This window comes from Triturus cristatus, chromosome 4_1, assembly GCF_964204655.1.
Source record: "Triturus cristatus chromosome 4_1, aTriCri1.1, whole genome shotgun sequence".
In the NCBI taxonomy this organism is placed as follows: domain Eukaryota; kingdom Metazoa; phylum Chordata; class Amphibia; order Caudata; family Salamandridae; genus Triturus; species Triturus cristatus.
The window spans coordinates 480,806,268-480,829,618 of record NC_140585.1 but is presented as its reverse complement, the minus strand read 5'-3'; positions in this window follow the sequence as shown (position 1 = coordinate 480,829,618).

Genomic DNA, 23,351 nt, shown 5'->3' with positions numbered 1-23,351 from the left:
AGTCCCTCCACTTTTAATAAAGATAATGTTATATTTTACTGTTATGAGTTCAAGATATCCCCTAACAAAAACTACTAGCAGTCGACCTTCCCATAATCTTACTCACCTATCAATCTTATTTCATAGCGATCCTCTCTCCTGTCGCGGGCCCAATAAATCCCAAGCGGTAATCGTCTCTGGATGCTACTCCCTATTTAAACCTGTTTACTGACCAATCACATTAAAGCAATGAAATTTGAGCCAATCACACTCTAGAAATACTATCTCACTGATTACCATACTACTGCTTCCATTCTGGTCTGCCATTGTGAACCAGCCTAATAGATGCCTTTTACAAACTACATCATTAATATCAATCTACAACATTAAAAGACCTTTAATATATGATGATATAAACTGAAAAACACCTAAAATGTTAAATCTCCATTACTTGAACAAAAATCACAAAGATGGAATTATCCCCAACTCGGTCTCGAACTCACGAATTTCCAAATTTTCACAATGTGTAAAACAAAGTATTCCACACCTACCATTTGCGCCACTAGTCCGACTTATCTGATTCTCAAAAACATGCTAAATCTAATGTCTAAACTCAACTTCTGTACTCAATTATTTAAAACATGTATATCGACTGCCCAGTAGCGTCCTAATTACTATACCAGTCTAGAACTCATGACCTCCAAATTTGTATTAACACCATATTATCTCAAGGAGCTAACACTCACCACACGATAAAAGCCTGCTCTTAAACAATCTATTATAACAAATGCCCGACAACAATATTCCATTCAGACTGTGATATCACATATGCTTCTAATTCTCATGAATAAGATCTAACACACATCTTAACTACATTTTTATCATTAATTACTTTATAAAAAATATATATAGCGACTGAAATAGCACACTAGAAATAATTACTATTAGCATCTCGCGTTGTATATCGACTGCCCAGTAGCGCCACAATTACTATGCCGGTCTAGAACTCGTGATCTCCAAATTTGTATTGACACCATATTATCTCAAGGAGCTAACACTCACCACATGATCCAAGACTGCTCCTAAACAGTCTATTATAACAAATGTCCAACAACAATATTCCATTCAGATTTTAATATCACATAGGCTTCTAATTCCCAAAAATAAAATCTAACACATATCTTAACTGCATTATTATCTTGAATTACTTATAAAATATATATTTCAACTGAAATATCACACTGGAAATAATTACTATTGGCATCTCACGTTAAACACAAACCCTTGATGACCCAATGTTTTACTCTGGCAAGATTATACCAGTCGATATGAATACAGACTTTAAATCTTGTCTAATTAATGTTGCCTAAGACACTGTAACATAAAGCCCAAACTTGTCCCAGTGTTCAACAACATCACATTGTCTGTACACACTCTAAAAAGTGAAAACTATGTGAGGGAATAGTGCAACTCAGAGTCAATGTTCAAACCAAAACGCACCGCTCTACATCTACTAATCCATCTGGATTCTTGCTGTCTCAGACGTAACACTACGGTGCCGATTAGGATCCTGGAAAAAATTTCCCCAACCGAATTGAATCTGGACTTTTTTCCGTACAAATGGTAAAAGCGCCGTACAAACTGCCAAGTACGATTCGTATGGGAAAAAGTCCATACAAATCGCATTGGGAAAATTCCCCCACACGTCCTCGGGTCGGGAAAAGTCTCCGACACGTCCCCGGACATTTTTACGTACAAATGGGAAAACTGAAGTCCAAATGCGCAAGTACGATCCGTCCCATCCGTCCGATTGTACAACTGTATGGAAAAAAGACCGTCCGGAGCGAACTCCCATAGCAACCATGGAGATGTCCAAACAAGTGACCGGTACGCGCCGTACCCCCCCCGCCCCCCGTATGTTTGCGCCGTACCCCCAGCCCCCCGCAGATGGGCGCGTCGTACCCCCCAGCCCCCCGTATGTACGGAGCATAGCCCCGTACCCCCCAGCCCCCGTATGTACGGAGCGTACCCCCCAGCCCCCCGTATGTACGGAGTGTACCCCCCAGCCCCCCGTATGTACGGAGCGTACCCCCACCCCCGTATGTACGGTGCGGACCCCCAGCGCTGGGGTCCCGCACCGTACATACGGGGGTGGGGGTACGCTCCGTACATACGGGGGGCTGGGGGGGTAAGGGGGGAACGCTCCATACATACGGGGGCTGGAGGGTACGGGGGTACGCTCCGTACATACGGGGGGCGGGGGGGCACGGCGCGTACCGGGCCCCCTAATCAGCTCGCATCGCTGCGTACTTAGCTTTTCCGGCACTTTTTAGGTGCCGTAAAAATTTTCCCATCCGGACTGCAGTCGGTGCGAATCGTAATTGCTGGTACGTAAAAACATGCCTAACTCCGTCCGGACATCACGTGTCCCGGATCACATTTGTATGTATTTTTCTGTCGGTTGGTCTTTTTTCTGATTCGTACGGAAATGGTGTTTCCGTACGAATCGTAATTGCATGTTTGTAAAGTTTTACAACCCGGTACGAGTCGGACAGAGAAAAAGCTCCGACCCACGGTTTGTACCGGGTTTTTCCAGGATCGTAATCGGCCCCTAAGTCTCCTCCTCCTGGTCCTAATTAGGCCTGGGCGAAAATTTCGTTCCGTTCGCGGAAATTGCAATAATTTGACATTTTCGCGTTCCGCGAAAAGCGCGAAAATGTCAAAATTTCCGCATTCCGCAGCTCAGCGATAATTTGGTTCTTGCTCGTGCTGTAAAGTAATACATTCTCGCGCGCGCACGATCGCCTTACCTGAATCCCTGCGTTCGCCGACAAGTTTTCTTGATCCGGTCGCGTTCTCCATGAGATGTTGTATTTTTTTTAGCCATTTGCGCTGTCTCGCGACAGTTCGCGTCCGCAGTGACGTCATGCGTCGCGCGATCACGTCTTTCTTCTCGCGATCATGCACCGTGAGACAACTGAAAACAAGATGGCTGCGCCCGCGAGCAACCACATGGGTAAGTCGGCGAGCCGCAACCATGCAGAAAATCTCACGAACATGCGGGAAAAAAACTTCTGCATCTTCGCGATATTTCCGCGTGTTTGCGATAATTTTTAACATTTTCGCGATAATTTGCGAAAGTGGATTTCGCAAATTCCGCCCACCCCTAGTCCTAATACAATTTTCTGCACACCAAGAAATTTAAATGACTTATTTTCACTGTGCTCAGATTTAATATGTTGGTATAAGGGAGACTTCACATCCTCATTCATGATTGCCCGTCTATGCTCTTGTATTCGTAGTTTCAACATCCTCTTAGTACTCCCAAAATACACCTTGGAGCAGTTACAAATGATCACATACACAACCTGTGCTATTACAATTCATAAATTCATCAATAATATAAATTTTATCTGTATTATATTTGAATGATTTAGTTTGATTAAGTCCAAGAGCACAGATATTGCAATTATTTAATGTGATTGGTCAGTAAACAGGTTTAAATAAGGAGTAGCATCCAAAGACGATTACCGCTTGGGATTTATCTGGCCCGCGGCAGGAGAGAGGATCGCTGTGAAATAAGATTGATAGGTGAGTAAGATTATGGGAAGGTTGACTGCTAGTAGTTTTTGTTAGGGGATATCTTGAACTCATAACAGTAAAATATAACATTATCTTTATTAAAAGTGGAGGGACTAATAGTCTTTCTTTGGCACTTTGTGCTTTTTTTGTCGCAGAGTGAAAGATTTTGAAGTTAGTGAAAGGAGGAGGACTGAAGGATTTCAGAAAAATAATAATTGATTATTTTCAAGGTATGTTTCGAACTCTTGACTGTCAGTTAACAGATTGAGTATGTTTTTGAGAATAAAATGTTGATGGGATATTTCAACCGTGAACTGACTAGTGGAAAAGTCTGATCAGTGGCGTAATTGGTAGGTGTGGAAAAAATTTGTCTTACACCTTGTGAAAAATTTTGAAGTTTGGGTGTTCGAGACCGAGTTGGGGATAATTCCTTTCCAGAGAAATCATAATTGAATATTTTTAAGATATGTTTTGAAATCTTGAATGACAGTAGTTGAGGTAATGGATGACTTTAGCTAAAAACAGTCTAGTTGAATAATATTTATGGGTGGCAGTATTGAGATTAATTATCTGGTTCTTGGATTTTGATTTTTTACACAGTGATTATCTTTTGAACATAGTGAAAAGAGGAGTATTGAAGAAATTATGAGAAATAAGAATTGATGGAATTCAAGGTAGGTTTGAGCATTCCCATTGTTCACCTCCCGATTTTAGTAAATATTGCTAGGTACTAATTCAATGGGGACCTTTTGTTTTCTTATTATTTTTTAGAGACTTAATAAGGAATGAGGTGTGTGACGTTTCTATTTCAAAGATCAATTTAGGTTAGTGCGACCTTTGTTAATATAAAAGTAAGGAGTTCTTGAGTAGCCTTAATTGGAAACTATCAATGATATTAATGTTTAAGACAGGTATTATTCCTCATCCATCACAGAGATTTGGGGACACCCTGTTAATTAGGGACCAGTAATATTTCATTTTCAGTACAAGAAGATGGATCTTTATTATAAGAACATAATAATTATGTATGTATTTATGTAGACATAAGTTCATATATCAGGTTACACTGGTTCAATGAGTAACGTTAGGGAATGTGATTTTCTAACATGTAAGAAAGGGAGATGGATGAATTCTTTTAAACTAAATGGAGAAGAGAATTTTCAATACATGTTTTATTTCCCATTGACTACAAATATCTGGTTGCGCGCCACAAATTTATGACATAAAGTATTCGATGTTTAGAAAAAGAAGAGAATTCTTCTCTCTAAAATACAAGGTGTGTGAAGTTTAACAATCATTACTATAGTTTATTGGAAACTGTTAATTTATTAAGTTTATAGAAGTCACTGTTGCCTTTTTCATTTGGTGAGGGGTGCTATATATCATTAGTATAGGAAGTGTCTGTATTAGAATCAGGTCATTTAAACTAAATGTTTGTTGCATCACATGGTTTTGGTATATTGTGAAAATCGAGTCTAAATTGTATGTTTATTTGTTTATTATTAAAGCCCTGATGAAGTCCTAAGGGAAGGACGAAACGCGTAGGCAGAAAGGCTGTTGATCTATAGAAAATGCAACTGTGATCTATAAATCGATTCTGTATTGTCGATTGAAGCAACTCGTTGAAGAATCAGCAAATTTGACATAAGAAAAAAATAAAAGGTTACTGAAACCTGAAGGAAAGATTTCATGGACTCTATTTTTTGATGTTCCTTCCTAACTGTACTCTTTTATTGATTGTGGTTTTGATGACAGTGAACCACAGGAAGTTGAGCATCTAACGTTTTTCAATTGGGTGGTACTGTATGTGTTAGTTGCGCACATTGTGTTCCCTTACTGTCATTGTTCTCAGAGTCTTGTACATACTTATACTCATTTAACTTACAGACTCAAACAGAAATGAGCACACAGCACATATGGGCGTTTCTGAGTGAGCAGCAGCAATAAAAGCAGGAAGAACTGGTTGCTGTTATGTTTTGGAATGTTTAAAGATTCCAAGTTCTTTAAACTTTGAAGATGCTGGCGATAAAGGGATTTACTGCATAATATTGGTCTATGTTTTTCCATCCATAGCTTCAGACATTGAATATAGCCCATGTATGTGCATCACAGTTTCCACTACATGGATTTTTTTTTACTGTATGTTCTATTGAACTCAATACCATTTATGGAAATAAGATTAAAACAGAAAGTCACCATTAAATACAAAGAACAAAAATACAAAAGGTAAATCCCCAACCCCACCAGTCCCCTCCCATTTTAACCGGCACAAGGCAAGGGCAAGATGCACATATAAAGCACTAACATATACTAAAGAAGCACATTCATCTCTCAAAATGTTACTTTAACATTGAAAATCATGTATGATCAAAAGTAAGGATCAGTACGTTGCTTTTGGCAGGGTTTATAATCTACTCACACCCTCATTTTCCATCCCTTTGGAACTGATTTCTTCCCAACAATCAAGTTTACCCAAAGAAAATCATGCATTCTCAATTGCTTAGTTGAAAGAACAGCAACTTGATATAGAGGAACTAGCAGTGCTGAGCCTTTAATGTTCGAGTTAGTTTTTATCCCAAGCAGCACATATACTTCATCCCAAAGGTTAGTAATGAGCCCCATATTGAGAACACCTGGCCTCATTGCATCAGCAGAAGCTAAAACCCACAATCTCCATGTTCGTCATTTGTGACTTGCAATGGCTGCACTTAGGGGCGCTGCCTACAGGTCATCTGCATATATTCAGTTTAGTGGCTTGGCGCAATAAGAAGCCCTTTGTGTATATTATTTGTTTGTATTTTTTGTATATGTTGAGTGTAGCTTATTGAAATAACAGAACTATACTAATGCACATTTTGTTAGGGTTACCCTTGGGTATTTTCAAATATTTCGTTTTGTAAGAATGGCAATTGTGAGGTGCAGCATGAATTCACATAGAGGAAAACTGGTGTTATTTGTATCTAGGGCTTTCTGGTGGAAATGCACAAGGTGTCCCTAAAGAGGCACCCCCTGCCTACTAATCTGCATGTAGGCAGGGACCACTGCTATACATTTAGGAGAGAGAACCTTCTATGATTCCTTTTTGAGGAGGAAAACTGTGCCCGAGCCTGATTGGCAAGATTTTAATCTGGAAGATGCACCAACTCTGATTGGCAGTAGAGCATTAACTGCATAGCTGAACTTGGACATACAAGGTGGATATTCCTTCCATTTGGTGAACAGCTTCGAACCATGCTACCTCTGTGGCTTCCAGAATGCGGAACAGCTTGATGCATGTTTCTTCCAGTCTTAAAATAAGTCTGAAGGCCTTACAGAACCTCTGTTGGCCTTCCCTGCTGATGCTTGCGTCGTCTGTGAGGCACCAGCACAATGCCAAGAAGTCCACAGATGCTGAGACAGTGCCCTCTAAACCTATCTGCCACACACCCAAAACAGGAGGGCGGCTGCTCAAGAAAACTACTGCTATAAGTGCAGATGAGCTGAGTGGTGACACTGACTGGTGAGAATATTTCCTCACTGCAGATGTTCGCGGTCAACTTTCCTTTGCTGAACTTAGTTAACCTTCCTGACCGAAACCTTCAGCTTTTTCTCTTATAGAGTACTTGGTGACCTCTGCGACTGTGCAGCCTGGAGGAACAGCTAGATACCATGGAAGGACAACACACATATACATTATGTTTTGATAGTCAAAGCATAAATCTGCAGATAATCTTTAATGTTTTAGGTTAGCAACAGGTTCAATCTGATCTTGGTAAGAGTCTGGTGTAATGATGAAGCATGGATACTGTGGTGAGCACATTTCCTGCAGGGCAGCTGGCAGATGGCCAGGGACAAACAAGATGAAGAGCTCTATCTTAAGCTTCAGCATATGAATATTTACAGCTCTATGCACAAGTCTTCTGGACGGGGTGATGGAGATGACAGGCATGCAGGCTCTTTCACTTGAGGCACTCCTTTAGAAAGTTCTCTTGGCAGGTTGGAGGTTCTTTCTATATTGTAATAGATGTAAGCTTTTACTGCTTAGGTGTACACAAGTTCATCTAACTTCAGAGTGTGTTTAAAGAGATGGAGGTCTTCTCACGACCTAGGTTTTCTTTCTGTTTTTGAAAGTTCTTGCAAGAGGAGGTTAGGTCAGTGCACAATCAGCATTGGCTTCACTGTTTTCCAGATCATACATTTTTGAGGGGAACATTACATTCAAGGAACAGGGACTGTAGAGGAGCATCTCCTTGTTGGGTTATGTAGCTTGCAATTGTTAAGAAGTATTATTTGCAGGCTTTTAGCATCTATGCCAGCAACTTTTACTATTTGAGAGGTTGTCTACTTGCAATTTCTCCCTTAATAAAGAAGGCATTTTAGATCATTCTGACATCAAATCATTTAGGCCAACATGTTGATATCCACTTCTAGCACAAAGTTCTGGAGAAGGCAGCCACACAGCAATTAAAGCTAATGTGGAACATTAATATAGCATTGAAGAATGGTAGCTAGGTTTCCAGACCGAGGAAACAAATATGTTCTGCTGGATGTCTAGACACGTAAAATGATGTATAGAGTAGGTCCATCTCTCCTGACATTCTAAAGTCTGTTTGTGGCATTTAATTCCCTCATCACACTTGGCCACGAAATACTATTGCAGGGATTTCCGAATTCGTTCAGCGAGTTGCAATCAGTAAAATAATCCTCCTTCTTGTTAGAAACAATGAAAGGTGAAAGGTGGTGAAGATTTTTTTTCCACCAAGGCAAGTCCTTTTCTTGGTGCAACAGGGATCCTCCCTCTCACCTCTGCTGTTCAAGGTATACATTCAGCCACTACGCCAGCTATTATGTATTCTGGGTGTGATTCCACAGCTATGCAGCTGAGCCCCAGATTGTTTCTCATTCACACACAATTCAATTATATTTAAACAGGTTTTTATCATTTGTACTCCAGCATATCTAAATGTAAACATATCCACAGTGCCTTTTGGAAGTAGCCTTGCATTTTGTTGTTGCGCCAAACAATTTTATGGTTATTTATGTATTCTATTATCTTTGCCTGTATGTTGTTAAGGTTTTTTATTAACTAACACGATAAACTGGAAACGATCTGAAGGAAGAGAAGGAGAAGCGCAAAACATTTTTAGGAACATGCAAAAATGAATGATGAAGAACTGGTTGAACAGAAAGAATGCGGTGAGTATTTCAGCTGGGTTTTATCATGCCATGAAAAATGTCTAATTTACAAGTCCATCTGAAAAGGTGACTCGAAATTCGCAGCACAAAGCAAAGTACAGACTCTGGGAATTTTCCATATTAACAAATTAATATCAGTGGACCTCATTTTAATAAGTAGTGGCTGCTTCAAATTATCATCTCAAATTGCCTAGTCGAGTCTGGCCTTTTTTGTCAGACAGAGAACGCTGAGAGAACCTCTCACTAAGCTACAATCCATTTAAAAGCCATGTGTCATAGTGGTGTCTGACCGTGCTTCAAGGGAAAATATGTCTTCCACAAGGAAAGCCATTCATTGGGGCCTGCTGCAGGTATATATGGTGATGTACACAAATATCTGAAGTCTCGGGTCTCACCTGTTTGTTCAAACCGAGACCATAGGTCAAGTGGGGAACAGCTTCTGAACACCTCAATTCCACTGAGCCCGCTGTTGCATCAATAAGGGTCAAAGTTTAAGTCAAACTTTAGTTTTCTAATGCACGTGAATACACAAAGGCGTCTTGGCGCTAGCAAACTGTCAGAAACGAAAAAAAACGTAGTCAAGTTTATTTGATAAAAGGCATGGTTTAAGCCCTTTCCTAAAGAGGATCAAGTTGGACTGGCACATGGCTAGCTTGTTCCATGCTCTTCCAGTAGACAGTAAAAAGCTCTTCTCAACACTAAGAGCTGTTTTAAACCTTGGAACCTTTATGGTCTCGGAAAAGTAAGAGATTAGTGTTCTGTTGGGAACATTTCAGCAGAACTTTGACTTTGAGTATTCCGGTAAAGAGCCTTATGTTTTATGAGCCACACAAACTGCCTTAAAGGTGACTCGTTTCTTCACCGGGAGCTGAAAGGCTTTCCTTATCCAGGCAACTTAGCGATGGGATGATTTGCCAGAGGAAAGTATTGGCGATGCAGTGATAATTACATGCAAAGTACTTCAGGGTTGAAGCACTCTATAAATAATCACAATGAATGTCCATTTCAAAGCAAATTATACCACCTGATGTCCAAGGGACCTGTTTGCATGTTATACTCTTGGGAAAGGTTCAGGCATATCTTCCTTGTGGTGCAGCTCATGGATGAATTGCTATTTCCTGTGTGCTTTATTGCAAGGCCCTCTATTTGGTGATTTGACATACTGTTTAGATCCGAGTGAGAGAGACTTGGAGTACAAATTACTATTTCCTGTGGGCCATGACTAATTGGTGCCATAATGGGCAAAGTTTGGAGGATCCAACTGAAAGATAAAAAGTTGAGGGGCCATGCACTCCCCACTATGAATCTCTCCTGCACTCTTCGAGTTGTTTCTTGTATAACCCTCCTCTGGTCTCTTGTGAGTGGCAGGGGGAATCTCAGTATCTCTGGTCACCTTCAGCTGACTTTCAGCTTCCACACAAGTAAGATAGCAGTGGGACTAGGATAGATGTGCACAGCACTGCTGGGATCTTGGGTTTTGTCCTATGCAGAAGGTGATAGACAGATCACACCTACAACTATTGAAAGCACCTAAACAGGCTCCATGTACATCTATTCACAATATAGGATCTGATTATGATTTTGGGACGCCGTTGCGGTTTGGATCTGACCGACCTTAGGGCGCAAACATTAATTTTCCAATTGAAGCTTGTGCGGTGGGCGGAAAAGGCCTGCAGCACAAGCTTCCATTGAAAAATGGATGTTTGTGAACATCCCTGCACTGTGTGGCAGGAACTATGCTCTGCCTGCCACAAAGTGCAGGGATGTTTAGGGGGCACTATAGGTGTCCCTTAGGCCCCATTGTGGAGGGCGAGGGGGGAAGGTGGCCCTGCTAGGGGACCCCTATGTCACTTTCCGACAGCCTTTCCATGTCGGAAAGGCTGACATGGAATGGCTATTGGAATCACCATCATTAAGGAATTATGCTGTCTTTCTGGTGCAAGGAGCCTGTCGGAACCATGTCGTAATCCCCCCACAGGTTTAACTCTGACTGCCGGCATCCTAATACAAAGGTCGGACTGTGAACCTACCATATCAGGAGGAAAGCCTCCAGCCACTTGTCGAAGGTTTTCTGCTAACATCGTAATGAGGTCCATAATCTTTCAAGGGATGAAGTGGAGCTGTAGCCTATATTAACAGTTCTTGGCAGTTGAGCAGTAGCCCTCTAATCCATTGAAGTGCATGTTGTAAATTAAATCCCCCTGTCAATCACTGTTATTTTGTATTGTTTATTTTATTGGTGATAATTATGAAGAATGAATCTAGCCCTAGAGGGCAGCAATGTTGAGGCACAAAGCAGACTTGCTTTGCTCTCAAATTGTAGGATCAAGTTGCTATGTGCCACCACACTTACGCCACACTTCGAGAGTGCTTGCCTGACTGAAAACTATGTGTATCCAATCAAGCCATACCTTGTAGATTAAGGGCCGAGTTCGGCGGTCAGTGGACTGCCGTGCAGGCGGGGACATCAATGAGCCGCCTGCCATATTACCATTTGGGCAACTTGGCTTTGCAAAGACCGTGGCTGGTTCGCCGGTACTGCCAACACAACGCTGACCGCCTGGGTCACAGTCGGTTGAAGGCAGGCTCTATTTGGTGGCACAGAGGCGTGACACCGCCGTCCATATTACAAGTTGAGTTCACGATGAGCCGACGGTGGCTATCGGACTGCCGCTTCAAAGTTGGTGGAAACGAAGTATTTGGTGTGCATACCCACCTCTTTCCAATTCTTTCAAGGAGATTTCAACATGGATCCCTTTCTCCAGGTCCTTCCTACACAGGAGCATCTTCCCCCCAAGGAATACGGCCTGTCATATGTCCTTCCCTATGTTAGCATGAGCACGTTGCAGACTGTCCTTGGCTTTCTGCATGTTACTATACAAACTTATCTTGCTTTGTGCCACACTGTACTTTCACACAGAACCTGCTATTGTTTTTGCATTCTGTTCTTTACTGGAATTCAGTCTGAAGACCGTAGACAAGGTCAAGCAACAATACCCCTTGTTATTGTGTTCCAGTCAGGCCCTAGCACCTAGACAAAACACGCAGATGCAGCTGTTGTTTGGGAACACATACTTTTGCCATATAGGTATACACAGATAGGTAATGACACACACTTGGAGATGGACCTTTCGAGGGAAGAGATCGTGACAGCACCTGAGATGTAGAACTTTCATCTGTGTATACTAAGATATGGGGTCTGCTGCTAGTACCCAGAGATCTTCTAATATATTATCATTTTGCTTCTGTAGAAGAGGAGGGAGGTTAGGCTACCTTGCCTTATAGAATCACAGCTCCTTTTATGTTTATGGACAAATTTCTATGCTGACCGTACTTGTGTTAGGCATTTTCTTACTTATTGTGGCACGTGTACTGCGAACTAGAGCACAATAGTTAAAATAAACATTTTAAACTTTACTCATGTCTCTGTCAGAACTTATTGTGGAAAGGTACGAGTGTGATTACGAAAAGGTATGTCCTGAAACTACGATTCCTGAGAGGGTCGGAAGTGTTGTGTTCTAGGGTGTGACTGTGTAATCAATTATTCCTGTGTGAATGAGTAGGAGGGCAAGCGAGACACTGTAGCTAGTCGGTCACGAGCTCATGGGTACTCAGGTGGCAGGATGAATCAGTCCCTGCCTCCTAAGGTTCTAAGATCCCAAGCATAGTTCTATGACCGCGCAGAAGCCCCGCAACAGACCCTGTCTGTGGTGAAATTCAGGCTCTTGATGTTTTTAATAATAATTGTACTCCGGTGCTCATTTTGACCTGGTTATTTGGGACACACTTTTTTATGGTATGGGCAAGTTTGATGTCCCCTTCCAGGTCATAGAAATGCTTAGGAACATCTACCAGGGGGCCCAGGCGGTGATAAACACAAAAAAAGGTGCTGATTCCGATCCGTTAAAAATATTCCCGTATGAATCGTATCCGGATTTTTTTACGTACGGATCGTACAAGTCCCGTACAAACTGGCAAGTACGATTCGTATGTTAACAAATCCATACGAATCGCATTGGGAAAATTCCTCGACACGTCCTCGGGTCGGAAAAAGTATCCGACACGTCCCCGGACAGTTTTACGTACGAATCGGTAAACTGAAGTAGCGTAGCGCTGGGGGTCCGCACCGTACCTACGGGGGTGTGGGTACACTCCGTACATACGGGGGTGGGGGTCCGCACCATACCTACGGGGGTGTGGGTATGCTCCGTACCTACGGGGGTGGGGGTAGGCTCCGTACCTACGGGGGTGGGGGTATGCTCCGTACCTACGGGGGGCTGGGGGTATGCTCCATACCTATGGGGGTGAGGGTACGGTCTGTACCTACGGGGAGCTGGGTACGCTCCGTCCATATGGGGGGCTGGGGGTACGGTGCATACATGGGGGGGCTGTGGGTATGGTGCGGACGCGTAGGGATGGGGGTACGGTGCGTACCAGGCCCCCTTTTTGTCGTGCATCGCGGCGTACTTAGCTTTTCCGGCAGTTTTTGGGTCCCGTAAAAATTTTGCCGTGCGAAGTGCTGTGGGTACGAATCGTACTTGCTGATCCGTAAAACGCTGCCTGACCCCGTGCGAATGTCGCGTACGCGGTGTCCCGGATCGGAATTGTGGGTATGTTTTAGCCGGTCGGTGTTTTTTACGATTCGTACGGAAGCGGTGTTTCTGTACGAATCGTACTTGCGGGTTTGTAAGGTGTTTTCCCGGGTACGAGTCGGACGGAGAAAACGCACCGTCCGACGGTTCGTACCCAGGTTTTACAGGATCGGAATCGGCACCCAAGTAGGGATAGTAAATATCAATCATGGGACCAGACAAGAGTGTCCGCTGTCCCCCCTATAGTTCCCCTTTTTTATTGAGCCCCTGGCTACAAAAATCTGTGAAAACTGGGAAATTAGAGCACCGATACCGGGCATGGCGAAATTAAAGTTGTTCGTGGACTATATTATTTTATATTTAAGTCCTGAGAGCCTGAATCTAGACCGGGTATTAACAGAATTCAGTCAATTTGAACTGATTGGGGGCTATAAAATAAATCAAAACAAAACTGAGATTTTAACTTTCTATTCTGACTGTGATTTTCTTCGTTCAAATCTTAAAACTCAGGCTTTAAAATTGGAACCAATACGTTATTTGGGGATATTTGGTTCCAATCATTCTGAGCAGCTATTTAAATTAAACTGTCAAGCAATGGGCGGTAAAATTAAAGTATTGGTGAATAACTGGTCACTTTTACCTTTAACCTTAATAGGACGTGTAGCCCTCATTAAAATGTCCATACTCCCTCTACTCGTGTTTCTTTTTATAAATGTACCCTTAAAAATTAACACTAATTACTTTAAAGAGCTAGAATCCATGTTTAGAGAGTTTGTCTGGAGCAAAAAGACTTCCAGGGTCAAACTTGCAGCACTACAACTAGATATTAATCAGGGTGGATTAGGATTGCTGAAAATCCAAACTTACCATGAGGCGGCTATTTTAGGCCTAACAGCTCGTTTGCTGGAATCAAATGGATTATTAGATAATTTTTTATTGAAAAGAGTAAAAATATTGTAACATTTTAATGTTGGAAAAATATACTTTGCAAGAATCACAGCTTCCCAGCTTTCATGAACAAGCAGAGCTGCAAAAGAAAAACATTTTCTTACCACAATTTTTGCATTTGTTTAACTGGTAGTCCATTTTCCCTGTTATTTTGTGTTTTCCCCCTCCTTGCAGCTTGTGGTGGAAACAGCTAAGAAACCCGTGGGTGAACTCTAAAAGACATACATGATTGAAAATTAGAAAAAGTTCTGCATTCAACAAGGGGTCATTTCTGTGGATTGCTCATGGTTTTCCCAAAAACAAATAATTGATGCAATAAAACGATTAATGAACATAAGTAGGAAAAAATTGGTGACAACGTTTTAATCTTTAATGGTAGATTCACAAAAGTAACATTCCATTCATCCTTCAGACCCTTCTGGTCAGAGGGATGTATGGTGGCTATTGGTTGTCCAAAAACACATGATACCCAGACCCAACAACTGAGCTGCACATTTATTGATTTTTCATTTTGTCCAGATCCTGCAGCAATTAATATATTAATATCTAGTTGATGAGAAATGGGTATACAGAAAATCTATTTATTTATGAAATGTGCATAATATAATGAATTTATGAATAGTTGGTATTTCTACACCTCTGAAATTGGGGTTACATATATTATCATATGATTGGGAGGGCATTTTTTAAAATGTGTTCTTTATTGCACACTGGCTTACATTTGAAATTCAAAAACGGAGAAAAATGTATTTGGTAAGAACAAATATTCTACTATTCTGTGCTCACACTGTTCTCCCAATAAAAACAGTACCCCACTTGTGTGGCTGTGCCCACAACATGGACGGCCCAAAAAGTGATGCAGAGACATCAACTTTCTGCTGTGAAACCCAACCGTCATTTGCAATGTAGGTTACTGTCGAATTTAGGCCTGGGCTCAGCTGTCATCCAGGGAAACCTACCACACCCAGACATTTCTGACAACCAAACACTGAGGGGAGTACATCAATCACACTATGTTTTCTAGCCACAAGGTACTGCAAAATCCAAGCTTGGCTAATATCAGACACTTTCCTTGCTGTTCTATGATGGAAAGGTTCAGAATCAGTGGGGATCCACCCAGCAGTTGAACATTTCACAGATAGAAATAATACCCAATTTGTGTAGCTTGGCCTTGAGCTAATGGAAAAGGACCCACAATGCGACATGGAGTCACCAAATTTCTTGCAAGAAAACAACTCTTTTTGTGGCTGTGATAGCTGTAGATGTAGGTCGGGACTTGGCTGCTAACCAGAGAAACCTACCAAACTTAGACATTTCTGAAAACTAGACACCAGCAGAAGTCTGGGGTGGTGTGACTTGCATGGCTCCCACTCCAAAAATCTTTGGCTAAAATCACACACATTGTTCATGTTTCTGCATTCCCACACTTCTTCCAATAAATACAGTGCCCCACTTGTGTGTCCCACAGTGCCAATCACTGCTTTCACAGTAAACAAAAAAAAACAGACTTTGTTAGTGAGGGAAGCACTTTTCTTGTTTTCCAACTTTGGTTCAAAAACAAAAATTCTTCTGATGTAAAAAAACAAGAAGCATTTTCTTTTGCAGTATGGAGGATGACTCGTTGATGTCCTCTGCACTACGGAGGTAGTGCGAAGGACATCGCTACCTTACCCTTTGAACTAAGGGTGTTATCATTTATGTTGTACAAAGGAAGATTGGTTAAACAACAGAAGAGTGACAAGGGAAAAGGAGCAAAAGAGAGAGCAGCAACAGCGTGGGCAAAAAACCAAAAGGATTTGTTAAAAGAACCCTCACTCACCAACCTAGTTGGTGACATGCTTCATCATCGGGTTCCCACCAGAGAGGCCGAGTGCCTCTCTGGTGTGCTGCGACGCCTGAATTACAGCGGAGCTGGTTTTTGAATGAGAAAGGAAGTGAAATTAAAAGGTAAATGATTTTAACCAACAACAAATTTAATCATGGCAAACCAAAGACCAATAAAAACAAGTGAGTTGGACAAGAGCCGGTTGGTTAGGTTAACCAGAGCTCAACCAATTTAAAATAAGGTCGACATGTTTCTGCTTGTCATGCCCAGTTGGCTAAGCATTCATCAGGACCACAAGGACCTCCACGGCGGTATGCGCACGCTAAGGCGCACCCTAACCTGTGGAGATCAGATGGTAAAACTTACAGTTCTACCGAAAAGCCATCATACTATTCCAGGGCTAGTAACGTCTGTAAGAGAAAAAACAGACAAAACACACATAAAGACATAAAGAGACATAACTCTGTTGGTTGCATTGTTATCCTTTACGTGATTGAGTGAACAAATAATTTGTTAATCCCGTGCTGTGGAGCGGGAGTGGGTGTCAAATAGCAATTACAGCCAAAGAACGCCCAAACACGAGTATTTACTCGTCAAAAGCAGGGGACCTATAGAAGTATCAAGGTGTTTCTATAAGGCCCTGTACACTGGTTGTGCCTGCGTTTAATTACATTGTATAGTGTCAAGTCAGCCGACAATGTGCAATCGTAGTGGCTGTTTAGCCGCTGTGTATGCCAAAGGAATAGCGGACTCGTGAAGGTGATAGGCATGCTGAAAACGAGCGTCTGTGGTGTTTGCCAGGCGCCGTTGCTCCAGTGCATGTCTAGCGTTAAAAGTTGTTAAAAGCAGCAGCATGGAAAAATAATAATGATCCTCTTACTCATGCACTTGGTACTACTAACGTCATGGGTCCGAGAGGGGGGTAGTGAGCTGTAGTATCTGTCAGGGTGGAAAACAAACAATAAATTATTCTTATCTGTTGAGATACTCCATAAAAGCTGAAAGGAACCTAGTGCTGTAACAAGGAGGGGTTCCCCAACTTACTTCCATGCTCGCACACTCCCGCGATCAACCTGGATCTGTCCTGCTCGGCCCGGATATTGGTGAGTGAATGGGGAACGCGGAAGTAAATACTCCGTGATTCCCATCACGTGATTGCTTCAACGCGCGTAAGCGTGTGATGTAATCAAAAGGGGCGTGTGTTTAGAAAGTGAAAACTAATGTGTGCGTTCGTATTGGTTCACCCTTCGTAATGGGGAAAGAAAGTGTAATCATTTGAACCGGCGAGCTTTATCCAGCGGGTTTATACGAAAAAACTCGGGACTGCATTGATATTTACACCGGAATGTGGATAGTGCGTTTGGTTAATGGAGGAGCTCTTATGAACAATCAGGCCGCTTACTAGGAATATGATACACATAATGCAGATGTCAAATTATATTAGCTGCCTTTGGGGAATCTCAGTCAAAGACAACCTTTGTCACCCTGATGTTGGGGGTTGATAAGGAAAAGTAGCAATCAGAAACTATTGTGAACTAAGCTACACGGAGGCTATTTAGGCATTATTCCAAACTGGCTAGGCTGGGTCAGCAATTCAGTGTTTTAATATGGAACCCCATGGAATATTGTCATTCAAACCAATAAGGTGAGTAGATAAACGATAAACCCAACGTTGTTCTTTCTCGAAGAGTAACTGTTGGGTGTTCGGTCCAGGCTTCAGTTTTTCAATGATTGACCACTTCATGTCATTTGTTGTGTGGTTCAACAGTAAAAAGTGTTCCGTAAGTTTTGTGCTCAACTTGCGACAACGAATGGTGCTGCGATGTTCGCAAATGCGCTGTTTGATTTTCCTACTTGTCATCCCGACATATTTCAGAGGGCGGATACGTACCATTCTTCACGGCACAATCCTTACTGAATACCTCAGAAACAACATAGCACCCAAGGGTTTGCTAGTTACAAATGCCCCTCGCATTTTTCTAGATGATGCACAATTTAGAAAAGAATGGGCTCAGATCGCCTGGCACTGCACCAGGGACTGGTTGGTGCTCATCATAAAAACAGCGCTAAGGCTCTCGGAGGCTATTGTGGTAGAGATCCAGCTAACGGAAACTCACTTTAGAACCACTCTAACCGGCTACAAGAAACGGCTCGACGAACTAAACAAGGAAATGAATGAATACAAGGATTCCCTCACTCAATCTAAAGCCCAGAAATTCCAAAAGGATCTGGCAAACTGGTCTCACATAAGAGCATACCCTTATGCCAGTCCTGACTACACCCCGCCTGTGAGGAATGACTACAGCACTGATAGTTCACTTGATGGTTCCACTGCGAGCGATTCCAGTGGCGACAGCTATAAGGCACGCCAGCTGGGTAGAGGAAGGAATAGACGACAATACAACAACCAGACCTGGCTTCCCTTCCAACAATCACCTTTCCAACCCCCACCGTTCCACCCTATGATGGGTTGGAACCCCGGTTTTTTACCTCATCCCCAGTTTCAACAGAACCAATACCGCCCCCCTTTTTTAGAGAGGGGCAGGAGAGGCCGCGGCCGAAGAAGCGGTCCCACTCAAGTCCACTGGCAACAAGACGAAACAGTGGGGGACAATACGCGGAGCAAGGCTCAACGAGCAGGCCCGAGCAATCAACGAGTTTGATCACGAACCTTTCTTCAGTGATACTCACGTCTGATGAGACCTCAGTCCTGGAAAAGGGGTTAGGTTTTATACCCACAGCCCGTTTTGATCGCTTCAAACTCAAATGCGAACTTTCTAATTTTTTTAGGAAACTTAAGCTCAAGAGTTTCTTTGAAAATCAGCCTCCAGACAACACTCAGCCTCAATTTAGCGATACAGGGTTTAAGGTAAAATCTACTTTTACCCCTCCTCCTTATGCAATTCTGCCTGAGATCACAGCATTTGAACAGGCAGTTTCCAATGATATTGAAGCTTTCATTGAACCAAACCGCTTTAAGAACATGAAGGCCAGCGAGTTTCAAGCTTTACACTCCTTGCAATCCAACACTTACATCGTGATAAAATCAGCAGACAAGGGTGGCGGAGTAGTAATTCAAGACACTGCTGCTTATGACAGGGAATGTAGACGCCTCCTGGATGATCCTATTAGTTACACTCCCTTAGTTGCGGATCCTACCCAAGAACTCCAGAGTATCATTCATGAGTTGGTCGAGGACGCTGAACTCCAGGGTTTTATCACTAAACAGGAAGCAACTTTCCTCACAACCAGTGAAGGCACCATCCCTTACTTCTATACGCTACCTAAAACGCACAACAACAGAATACCCCCTCCTGGGCGCCCCATAGTGTCCGGGATTGGTTCACTGCTGGAACCCCTGTCACGTTACTGTGATTATTTCTTAAAACCGCTTATCCAGTCAACTAGCACCTACCTCAAGGATACTAAGAGTCTATTGGCACTTCTCCAGGAGATCACCCTCCCTTATGGAGTTGCCTTCCTGGTGACCATGGATATAGAAAGTCTCTATACTTGCATTCCACAGGACAACACCATTAATGTCATCAGGAGCACTCTAGAGTCTAGCACCTGGAACTACACAACTACACGTGATTTTGTGGTCACTTGTGCTGCCCTCGCATTAAAAAGGATTTTTTTTTAATACAAGGGCGATCTGTTCCTACAGTCAACTGGTACATCGATGGGCAGCACTTTTGCGCCTTCGGTAGCCGGGTTGTATGTGTTTGATTTCGAATGCAAGTTCATCTTAGCTCCACAAAACCCTTTTTCGTCAAATATATTCTTTTGGAAAAGATATATTGATGATGTATTGATCATTTGGCAGGGATCGGAGGAATCCCTCCTGGAATTTTTCAACTGGGTGAACGCTTGTGATCCTCACCTCAGGTTCATGCATACTCATGACAAAGACGAGATGATTTTCCTGGATGTGGTCATCACCAGGGTTGGCAATACTCTACAAACCAAAACCCATCATAAACCTACGGCAAAAAATAACCTGCTACATTTCTCAAGTTACCACCCTCGTCCATTGAGTGAAAACCTCCCTTTTGGTCAATACCTTCGTCTCCGTCGGAATTGCAGTGAAGTTTCTACATACAAAAAACAAGCACAGGAACTCACTTGGAAATTGAAAGATCGTGGCTACCCTGATAAAATCCTCTCGAGGAGTAATAAACAAGCCCGCAATCAAAACAGGGAGGCTCTATTGGAAGTTCATGTGAGAGGAGATCAGGACTCCATACCTCTCACATGCGTTACAACCTACAATGCAGCATCCAACGCAGTAAGCAAGTCCATCAGGAAACATTGGAATATTCTGACAAGCAACAAACACGACTGGGAGAATCCCTTGTTTTCTTACAAAAGAGCAAGAAGCCTTAAGGATTCTTTGGTACACACTCGTCCGAAAGTACAGGACAAGAATCAGGACCAGTCCATTGTCAGTGCGTGGGGTCTTCCCCCTATTGTTGGCCACTACCCTTGTGGCTCATGCAGCGTCTGCCATCTGACATCCCCCTCGAAATATCTAATACTTGAACAAGGAAAACAATGGATGCAGAAAATGCACACTAATTGCAATTCCACTGATGTGGTCTACTTAATCACTTGCCCATGCGGACTGAAATATGTCGGGATGACAAGTAGAAAAATCAAACAGCGCATTTGCGAACATCGCAGCACCATTCGTTGTCGCAAGTTGAGCACAAAACTTACGGAACACTTTTTACTGTTGAACCACACAACAAATGACATGAAGTGGTCAATCATTGAAAAACTGAAGCCTGGACCGATCACCCAACAGTTACTCTTCGAGAAAGAACAACGTTGGGTTTATCGTTTATCTACTCACCTTATTGGTTTGAATGACAATATTCCATGGGGTTCCATATTAAAACACTGAATTGCTGACCCAGCCTAGCCAGTTTGGAATAATGCCTAAATAGCCTCCGTGTAGCTTAGTTCACAATAGTTTCTGATTGCTACTTTTCCTTATCAACCCCCAACATCAGGGTGACAAAGGTTGTCTTTGACTGAGATTCCCCAAAGGCAGCTAATATAATTTGACATCTGCATTATGTGTATCATATTCCTAGTAAGCCGTCTGATTGTTGATAAGAGCTCCTCCATTAACCAAACGCACTATCCACATTCCGGTGTAAATATCAATGCAGTCCCGAGTTTTTTTCGTATAAACCCGCTGGATAAAGCTCGCCGGTTCAAATGATTACACTTCCTTTCCCCATTACGAAGGGTGAACCAATACGAACGCACACATTAGTTTTCACTTTCTAAACACACGCCCCTTTTGATTACATCACACGCTTACGCGCGTTGAAGCAATCACGTGATGGGAATCACGGAGTATTTACTTCCGCGTTCCCCATTCACTCACCAATATCCGGGCCGAGCAGGACAGATCCAGGTTGATCGCGGGAGTGTGCGAGCATGGAAGTAAGTTGGTGAACCCCTCCTTGAACAGCACTAGGTTCCTTTCAGCTTTTATAGAGTATCTCAACAGATAAGAATAATTTATTGTTTGTTTTCCACCCTGACAGATACTATAGCTCACTACCCCCCTCTCGGACCCATGACGTTAGTAGTACCAAGTACATGAGTAAGAGGATCATTATTATTTTTCCATGCTGCTGCTTTTAACAACTTTTAACGCTAGACATGCACTGGAGCAACGGCGCCTGGCAAACACCACAGACGCTCGTTTTCAGCATGCCTATCACCTTCACGAGTCCGCTATTCCTTCGGCATACACAGCGGCTAAACAGCCACTACGATTGCACATTGTCTGCTGACTTGACACTATACAATGTAATTAAACGCAGGCACAACCAGTGTACAGGGCCTTATAGAAACACCTTGATACTTCTATAGGTCCCCTGCTTTTGACGAGTAAATACTCGTGTTTGGGCGTTCTTTGGCTGTAATTGCTATTTGACACCCACTCCCGCTCCACAGCACGGGATTACCAAATTATTTGTTCACTCAATCACGTAAAGGATAACAATGCAACCAACAAAGTTATGTCTTTATGTGTGTTTTGTCTGTTTTTTCTCTTACAGACGTTACTAGCCCCGGAAAAGTAGGATGGCTTTTCGGTAGAACTGTAAGTTTTACCATCTGATCTCCACAGGTTAGGGTGCGCCTTAGCGTGCGCATACCGCCGTGGAGGTCCTTGTGGTCCTGATGAATGCTTAGCCAACTGGGCATGACAAGCAGAAACATGTCGACCTTATTGTAAATTGGTTGAGCTCTGGTTAACCTAACCAACCGGCTCTTGTCCAACTCACTTGTTTTTATTGGTCTTTGGTTTGCCATGATTAAATTGGTTGTTGGTTAAAATCATTTACCTTTTAATTTCACTTCCTTTCTCATTCAAAAACCAGCTCCGCTGTAATTCAGGCGTCGCAGCACACCAGAGAGGCACTCAGCCTCTCTGGTGGGAACCCGATGATGAAGCATGTCACCAACTAGGTTGGTGAGTGAGGGTTCTTTTAACAAATCCTTTTGGTTTTTTGCCCACGCTGTTGCTGCTCTCTCTTTTGCTCCTTTTCCCTTGTCACTCTTCTGTTGTTTAACCAATTAGCCAGGGGGAACAAGAGTGATTTTCCCTCACCCTCTCTTTGTTATTGTGGTACAAAGGAAGATGCCATGACCAGCTCTAAAAAGCTGCCCAGAAGTGATCTTGATACTGTATCATACAAAGTGGTTCTGTCAGACCCACTTATTACGTTTAAAAAGAAAGAAAAATGTCACTACCACAATGGGAATACATCAGTAAGTTTAAGTTATAAAATTGGGGAGGCTCATTGAGTCTCTATAGAAAAAAAGCCAATTGATGGCAAATTCATGAAGTACACAGTGTAGGCATATCCAAGCAAACATAAAGGTAGATCAAAAAATAAAAAAAACGTTTTAAGAAAATAAAATTGCCCAAAAGATCAGAAAAATAGCTCGGGATGAAAGATCTGCACTCACCAAGAAAAAATCAGTTTAAAAAGTTCACAAAAAGTCGCATCCAGTCGCATGAATAGATTAGGTCCGATGCACTTGTATGTATGTGCGCACATGGAATGCCGGAGGTGGATGCCATCCTACCAAAATAGCAGATGTGAGTTTGCCTTCTAGGTTAAAAAATGCGCATAGCATGTATACGCTAAAATAAAAGGCATCCTCACCGGACAGCTTACTGGACCAATTAGTGAAAGCATTGAAAAGCAAGCATTGACATA